Here is a 9,363-nt window from a genome sequence, read left to right as displayed (position 1 = left end):
GCTTTGGGAATAAGCCAAAAAATCTCTATCGTTCATTAGGCTCTGAAGACCTGTGACTCCTTTGGGCCACTTTCACGTTGGTCAATTTCCAGGTATTTTTCACTGGCCCAGGGCATTGTGTTCCCTCAACTGCGAGTACAAATTCCCTCCACCACTTGATTTTTGACTGAAGGGGAGAAAACAGGAATATATTGAATTTGTGATACCCGGTGACACCTGTGTTACCAAAAACCAAAACATCTAAAATCTTCTTGATCAAATGTTAAAAAAAAATTACATTTGCAAAGCCTACAATGAGTTTATGTTTTCCATACTGTCCATTAGCAAATTACTAAACATCATAATTAAAAACCTTTTGGCACATTTTAAAACATGATAACATTATTGTTGTACATGAAATGAATTAATGAATTGCAGATTAACATATGAAAACCAAAAGATACAATTACTACAACATAAGTAAGTTGTCCAAAGGTCAAAGCCATCACATAGTCACGCAATGATCCTAAAATTCAGTTTATAAACATTTTTCTGAGATTTTAAAAATAGATGAAAACATTAGGTCAGCACATTTACATTCCATTTATGATAAAAATAAAATATATGATCAACATTCCTGAAAAGCTTGGAAAAAAATTTCAGAAGTAGGCAGAATCATGGCCCTTCAAAAGTATCCATGTCCTAATTACTGGAACATGTGAATATGCTACTTCACATGTCAAAAATGACTTTGCAGCTTGGATTAACCTAAGCATTTTGGGATTGAGAGATTATTCTAAATTTTCTAGGTGGGTCCAGCATTGTCACAAAGGCCCATATAAGTGAAAGGGGGGGGGGTAGGCAAGTCAGAGAAGGAAATATAACAACAGAAGCAGAGGTTAGATAAAAAGAAAGACAGAAATAACTATCTGACAATACTAGCTAACTTGAAGATGGAAGATGGGGCCATGAGGCAAGGAATGAAGATGGCCTCAAGTAACTGGAAAAAACAAGGGGAAAGAATTCTTCTTCAGAGGCTCCAGAAGAAATGCAGCCAACCCAACACCTTGATTTTAATCCAATGAAAGCCATTTCAGACTTCTCACCTCCAGAAAAGTAGGAAAACAAATGTCTTTTGTTTTAAACTATTAAGTTTGTAGTCATCTGTTATAGCAACAACAAGAAACTAGTACAACTAATGTGACATATATGTTTATGTGGCAAGGTCTTTATGAGAGACAAAATAGATTAGACAAATGTTGAGGATTCTTATTATCATGGCTTTATTATTCAAATTTTCTTTACTCTCTTAATGTTTATATATTGTATTGATACACTGTTATCGATCAATGAAAAACCAAGTAAAAATAAATCTGGCCATGGAGAACTGAAATAATATAATAAAAAAGTTAAATTAAGAGATTACATCTAGAATTCTGTTCCCTGTAAACAAAGCACATGCCTTTCTTTCTCTTCAACACACAGGGAAGAATCAGAAAATTTGCCCTATTTTCTGCAACAAACAAAAGTTTGATGATGAAAGGCAGATTACACAGACTACATTCTGTCCAAAATGTACAAAACTATAAATTGATAAAAAATTTCACTTTTCAAGACCCCATTGATCAGATATTTTAAAACATTATCCTATGTACATGTTTATGTACATTATACTTGTAGCTAGTCAAGTTTGCTCAGTAGAAAAGTTAGTGTATTTTAGCCTGCTTTTTTCCAGAAGGATCTCCTCTCCTAATTAATGATCACATCAAAGTAAAATTATAGAATATTAAAATCTATAAGATGTAGCCTAAGTTTTATTTAAATGAAAGTTGTAGTCATCTCGAGTGATGAAAAGGCAGAAAATACACTAAACATTCAACTCAAAATATTATAAAAAGACTACAAAAACGAAAGTGAAGGGAAAGAAACAAAATAAAACAATAGAAAATTAAAAATACCAAATTATTGAAATAGAGGATTTAGAAGTTGGAATGATAATTGCCCAAGAGGTGGTTCTCTAAAAATATTTAACAAAAATGAAACTAGATCCCTGTCCTAGACCACTCAGAAAAATTAACCTGGAATGAAAACTTAAATGTAAGACCAGAAGCAATAAAACTTTCAGGAGAAAACATAGGAAAAAGTTCTTTGACATGGGTTTTGGCAATGATTTTTGGATATGACACATAAAGCACAGAAAACAAAATCAAAAATAAACAAATAGGACTATATCAAACTAAAAGACTCCTGCACAGAAAAAACAAAACAAAACAAAAACAAAAACAAATGAGAATACATTGGAATGGGAAAAATATTTGCAAGTTTCCATCTGATAAGGAGTTTTTATTTAAATTATATTAATAATTCTTACAACTTAATATTAGAAAAACAAAAATAATAAAATGGCTATATATAATAAAAGCTACTATTTAGATAAAACACTATATAGACACAGAGAGTAATAGATAGATGATAGATGGAGAAAGAAATAGAGTCACATGTTTATGGAGGTTTAGAAGTCCCAAGATCTGCAGCCCCCAAACTGGAGACCCAGAACAGCCATTGGTGTAGTTGTAATACAAATCTAAAGACCTGAAAATAGGGGAGAGCTAATGATATAACTTCCAGCCTGAAAATCAGCAGGCTCAAGACCCAAGAGGACCTGAATTTTCAGTTTGAGTCTGAATGCAGGAGAAGATTCCAGCTCAGAAAGGCAGAAGGAGCTCCCTCTTAGCCTTTTTGTTCTATTCAGGTCTTCAATAGCTTGGCTGATGCCCACTCACATTAAGGAGAGCAATCTGCTCTAGTCTTCTATACAAATGTTGATCTCATCCAGGAATACCATCTTGGACACACCCAGGATAATGTTTGACTAAACATGTGGGCATGCTGTGGCCCACTTAAGTTGACAAATAAAATAACTATCACATATAGCATTGGCAAAAACAAATGTGAATATCAACTGATTTTATCTTCAGTTCTATACCAGCATGACACATAAGGCACCCTAAAATTAAGATAATTCAAGGATAATTCAACTTAGGTTGTCCTAAAGGTATATGCAGAGTACAAGGAAATCACAAAACTTAGTGCAGTACCCTACAAAAAGACTGTTGAGTCCTAGGCAACTATCAGTAATTGTGACAGCCTGAGCTGAACTGCAGTGAGGAAACCAGGATAATGAGTACCTTAGGTTTCTTCTATTCCAATATCCTAATAGGGCTCCCCATTAACTGAACCCAACAGGAAGCCAAAGAGTAAGCGATCTCACTCATATGGTCCCTATAGATCACTCTGCTACAGTGCCAAGAGGCAAGTGGGAAGATCATAACACTAAATCTTTGATAATAAAATTAATCTTATTTTCTTTTTTTTTTTTTTTTAATATTTTTTTTTAATTTATTTTTTTTATTTATGATAGTCACAGAGAGAGAGAGAGGCAGAGACATAGGCAGAGGGAGAAGCAGGCTCCATGCACGGGGAGCCCGATGTGGGATTCGATCCCGGGTCTCCAGGATCGCGCCCTGGGCCAAAGGCAGGCGCCAAACCGCTGCGCCACCCAGGGATCCCTTAATCTTATTTTCTATAAAAAATATAAATTACAAAAATTGACTCTAACAGTAAAAATACTTCAAAACTCACAATTGTGGAAGAATTAAAAACATGAGAATATTGCCTCAAAGAATGGCTCCTGAACTAGATGATTTTATGGTAATTTCTTCTATGATGATTTCCAAAGAAAACATCATATCTTATGAAGGAAAAATGTTGAAAGATGACTAATTTTGCAAAGATACCATGACCTAATATTAATCTCAGCCAAAAAGGAAGAAAAAAAAATTGGAAAATCTCACCTGGGAATAAAAACTTCTTAAATAACTAGCAAATCAAAATTGTCTTTTCATTAAAATTTAGTATATCAGTGTTTTACCCTACTTGCAAGAATTGTAAGATATTTTTAGTAATTAATTTCTGTAAGATAAATTGGTATTGCTACTGTAGAAAACAATATGAAAGTTCCTCAAAAAATTAAAGATAGAAATACCAATATGATCCAATCATTTCACTACTGGATATTTACCTAAAGAAAATTAAAATACCAATTTATTTTATTTTATTTATTTATTCATGAGAGACACACAGAGAGAGGCAGAGACATAGACAGAGGGAGAAGCAGGCTCCCTGTGGAGAGCCTGATGTGGGACTCATCCCAGGAATCTGGGATCAGGACCTGAGCCAAAGGCAGATGTTCAACCACTGAGCCACCCAGGTACCCCTGAAAACACTAATTTGACAATATATATGCACCCCCACATTTACTGTAACATTGTTTACACTAGCCAGGATATGGAAGGAACCTAAGTGTCCATCAATAAATAAATAGATAAGAAAGATATTTTGTGTATGCATGTGTGTGCGTGTGCATGCACGTACACACACTCATACACAATGGAATATTATGTAGCCATTACAAAGGATGAGATTGTACCATTTGGGACAGCTTGGAAAGAACTAGAGGGTATAATGGTATAATGCTAAATGAAATAAGTCAGACTGAGAAAGACAAATACCTTATGATTTCACTTACATATGGAATCTAAAAATCAAAACAAATGAACAGCAGAATCAGACCTGTAAATACAGAGAACCATCAGTTTGATGTTGCCAGAGAGGAGAAGATTGGAAGGGTGGGAATAATGGGTGAAATAGAGTGGGAGATACAGGATTTCAGTTATGAAATGAATAAGTTATGGAAATAAAAGGCACAGCATAGGAAATATAATCCATATTATAATAATGTATGGTGACAGACGGTAGCTATACTTGCGGTGAGCATAGCATAATGTACAAAGAAGTTGAATTATTATGCTATACACTTGAAACTAATATAACATTGTGTTTCAACTATTCTCAAATACATTTTTTATAAAAAGATAGCACGTTAAATTAAGGAAAACCACATGATTAATTCTATACGTACAAGTAAATCTTTAAAGAGTAAATTATGCTTTCTATAAAAATCACTTAGAATAACTGAAAAGGATGTTTATCTAGGGGGTGAATAAAATCTAACACTTAGAATGCTGTTACAAGTTTCCTTACTAAAATGTGGGGGGGGGAGGTTCATTATTATTTCATTATTATTTTAGCATTATTATGGATAATTTCTGCCACCTTAGCTGAAGTGCCAGACCTGTAAGGGAAGGAGGCATTCTGGATACTCAAGATCTTGCATTCAGCAAGTGAATAAGAGATGAGCCATCTCTCTGTGACCTTTCAGAATTCCTGATCCATAGAACCATGAAAAATTATAAAATAGCTGTTTTCTTTTAAGCCAGTAGGTTGACATAGTTTGTTAGGCCGACTAGATATAAATCAAAGGCTCTAAAACTGGCTTTTTTTTTAAAGAGGATGAGGCCAGCACAGTAGTGTGTTAAAGGCTGAGGGAGGAAGCAAGGAAAGGGGATGGGAGAGGAACAGAAGGGAAAAGAGGGAAGAGAAATGGATGGAATAGGAGACGAGGGAGGGGAGGGGAGTCAAGGGAAGGAAGCCCATAAAGGGATAACTCCATGACTTCATTTATATCCCTAGATCCATCTAATCTGGAGTTCCCAGTTATTAGATATAGTAAATGTCCCCATTTTTTAAAAGTTAGGTTGAGTTACATTTCTATCACAACTAAAAGCTCCTCCCAGTAGAGAGCCTAGACTGGCTATTTACAGAACTCTACCCAGCAGGATAACCGCTTGTCCATTAACCTTCTTAAAATATTGATGTGGATTAAAGTGAACACTGGGAAGGTGAAATTCACTTCAGCTCCCACAGGTTTGTCTTGTTTTCCTGGGGAACAAATTACATGACAAAACCAGGTCATCAAGGTTTATGACTGGTGGAAATATAAACAGAAGGAATTGAAAGGGAGTTTAATTTTATTTCTCTTGAAATCTGATGTTACTAACAATGGGCCTAAGTCACATAATCAATTATTACTATTTGCATTTTAGTTCTTTTTCTGTGTTATCATTGCTAGATCCATCTTCAGAAAGTGAGATTTACAATTCAGAATACCTAAGAGGTTTCTTGGTTTTGATTTTGTTAGAGCTATAGAGGGGAAAAAAGATTTTAATTATTTTGATCTAAGGAGACTACCAGAATTCCTTGCATCCATAGCTTTTCTCCAGCCATTTTCAAAATGAAATAAAACAGTCTTTGAACTCTATCCTGTTATTAATCATTTCCATTTTCATATCTTTGCAAACTCTGTTGTGGCTACTTACAGGAGTCTATCTCATTAGCCCTTGCACAAACCTAAGGAAATAATAAACCATTGGACATTGTACCATAGAAACAACCTCATGTTGTATTACAATGGGAATATCAATAAATAGGTTCTAAACAAGGTTGACTCTAGAAAGACAGAAAGAAGAAAGAAATCAGCTTGTTGCTTAGTCATTTTGAAGTCAGCCGGACGTGAAATCAATGGTCAGCAAAGAATATAGCAAGTACCCAGAGAAAGCTTGATCAAATCAATCCATCTAAAGATTTCCTCCTTTCGTGAAACAACAAAGCCAACAAAATTTAAATGAGAATTTAATCTAGGATAGATTTATTACTAAAAAATTACTCTATTTGTAATTCATTTACAACGGTTGGGTAACAAAATAACAAGTTCATATATTTCAGAGAAAGACTTCTCAAGTTTTCAAATGCACATGGCTCATTTTGAGAATGATAGAAGGAGAATTTTAAAATGTTGCAATGTATTTACACTTTCAAAATGTTGCAGATGTTGTGCCTGATAATAAAATAACCAGATCTGTAAAAGAGAACAATCATTTTAAAAATAGGAATTGATATAAACATATAAGATTACATATATTTAATACGACAGCTCTTAAGTTGAAAGCCAGAAAACACCAAAATATGTATAAGAAATCAGTCTATATGCCTTTCGACTCACCTTTTTATTTATGGATTATTAATTAAATTTCACTTTAGTAAAAGAGAAAACAGGCACACACAAACATTAAACTAAATGTTTACAAGTTGCAGATGAAACTATTTAAAGCAATGCAGTACCCTGATTTCAACAATTTTCCAGAAGACAAAGGCTAATGTATAATGTATAATGTTTTCCAAAAGGCAAAAGCTAATGTCTCCCTCAGGAATCAGTGTCCATATGACTAGAGCTGGTATCTAAGTACCCCAACTTTTTTAACTCTTGGCCAGAATAACTCAGTGGCCAAGTGCTTGATAACATACCCTATATTGATTGATTGCCTTTCCTCCCCTCTTTGACTTTCCCACACCCAAGAATATTTTAGTACCCTTCCCAATAAACTGCTTGAGCACAAATCTTCATTATCAGTATCCAATTTTAGAGAATCCAAAGTAAGATGTATGATGAGAATAATTCCTATTGTTCTGAAACTATGTTGATATTTTATAATTCTCTAGGTGTTCACAAACTACATTTTTTCTAATTTTCACTGCACTCAATTTTTTAATCGCAAAAGCAATAAATGTGTGCTTTTTAAGTTAAAAAATATTGGGAAAAGTTAATAGTTTCATCTCCACTTTTGTTTCTGCCTCATTGAGGTAATTCAAGTGTAGAGCATAATAATTCTCCAAGGTATGGTGTATAACCTTCCACAATGTATTTGATGCTTATAAATACATACATAATCTTACGAGGCATTTCTCTTTTTTCCAGATTTACTGAGACATTATTGTCATATAAATTTAAAGTGTACAACACAATGATATGATACACATTATACTGTGAAATGTTCACCACAATAAGGTTATGCAATATATCCATCAGGTCTCATACTTACCATTTTTTATGTGTGTGGTGAGTTGTGCAATTTACTTTCTTAACTTTTAAGTATGTAATACAATATTGTTAATAAGTCACCTTTGCTATACATTAGATCCCCAGAAATTATTCACCTTACAGCTGGAAGTTTGTACCTTTTGGCCAACATCTCCACATTTCCCCCACTTTCCCCAGCCTCTGGCAACCAGCGTACTAATATTAATTTCCATAATTCAGCTTTTTTAGATTCTACATATAAATTAAAACGAATTATCTTTCTCCATCCAAATTATTTTACTTGGCATAATGTCCTTGAGGTCCAGCCATGTTATCACAAAAGACAGGATTTTTTTCTTTCATATGGCTGAATGACATTCTGTTATATATATAACATATTTTCTTTATCCATTTATCCATTGACAGACACTGAGCTTATTTCCATGTCTTGATAATGCGAATAATGCTGCTATGAACATGGGGGTCCAGATAACCTTTCAAGACAGTGATTTTGTTTCCTTTGGTTACAAGCCCAAAAGTGAGATTGCTGGATCAAACGGTAGCTCTCTAGTGTTTTGAGGAGACTGCCTACTGTCTTCCACAGTAGCTACACCAATTTACATTCCCGTTAATAGCACGTAAGGCTTTCCTTTTCTCCACATTTTTGCCGACACTTGCTATTTCTTCTCTTTTTGATAATAGCCTTTCTAACAGGTGTGAGGTGGTATCTTACCGATTTTGATTTGCTTCTCTCTGGTGATTAGTGATGTTGAGAACCTTTCATGTACCTGTGGGTCATTTGCACGTCTCTTTTTGAAAAAATGTCAATTCAAGTCTTTTGCTCATTTTTTGATTGGATTTTTTTCAGAGTTGTATGAGTTCCTTACATATTTTGGATATTAGCCCCTTATGAAAGGATGCCTGCAAATATTTTCCCTCATTCTGTCAGTTACCTTTTCGTTTTGGTGAATGTTTATTTTACTATGCAGGAGCTCTGTAGTTAGATACAGTCCCACTTGCTTGCTTTTGTTGTGATTCTAATGTCATATCCAAAAAAATTTTGCTAAGATCATTGTTTTTCTTCTATTAGTTTTAGAGTTTTGGGTCTTCCTCTTCCATTTTTGTCTTTAATTCATTTTGAGTTAATTTTTTTGTGAGTGGCATTATTAGGGATCCAATTTCATTCTTTTGCAAGTGGATATCTAGTTTTCCCATCATTAATTGGAGAGACTATTCTTTGTTCATTGAGTACCTTGGCTCCCTTGTCAAATATTAGTTAACCATATACATATACACATGGGTTTGTTTCTGGGCTCTTGATTCTGGTCCATTGGTTTGTGTTTGTTTTTGCTGCCAGTACCATATTGATTTAATTACTCTAGCTATTGTAGTGTGTTTTGAGATCAGAAAGTGTAATGCCTCCAGTTTTGCTCTTCTTTTTGAGATGGCTTCAGTTACTTGGGGTTCCTTGTGGCTCCCTACAAATTTTAGGTCTTTTTTCCTATTTCTGTAAAAAATGCCATTGGAGTTTTGATAGGATTGCATTGGATGTATAGATGGCTTTGGGT

This window comes from Vulpes lagopus, chromosome 5, assembly GCF_018345385.1.
Source record: "Vulpes lagopus strain Blue_001 chromosome 5, ASM1834538v1, whole genome shotgun sequence".
Taxonomy (NCBI): Eukaryota; Metazoa; Chordata; class Mammalia; order Carnivora; family Canidae; genus Vulpes; species Vulpes lagopus.
This window is presented reverse-complemented; position numbering follows the sequence as displayed.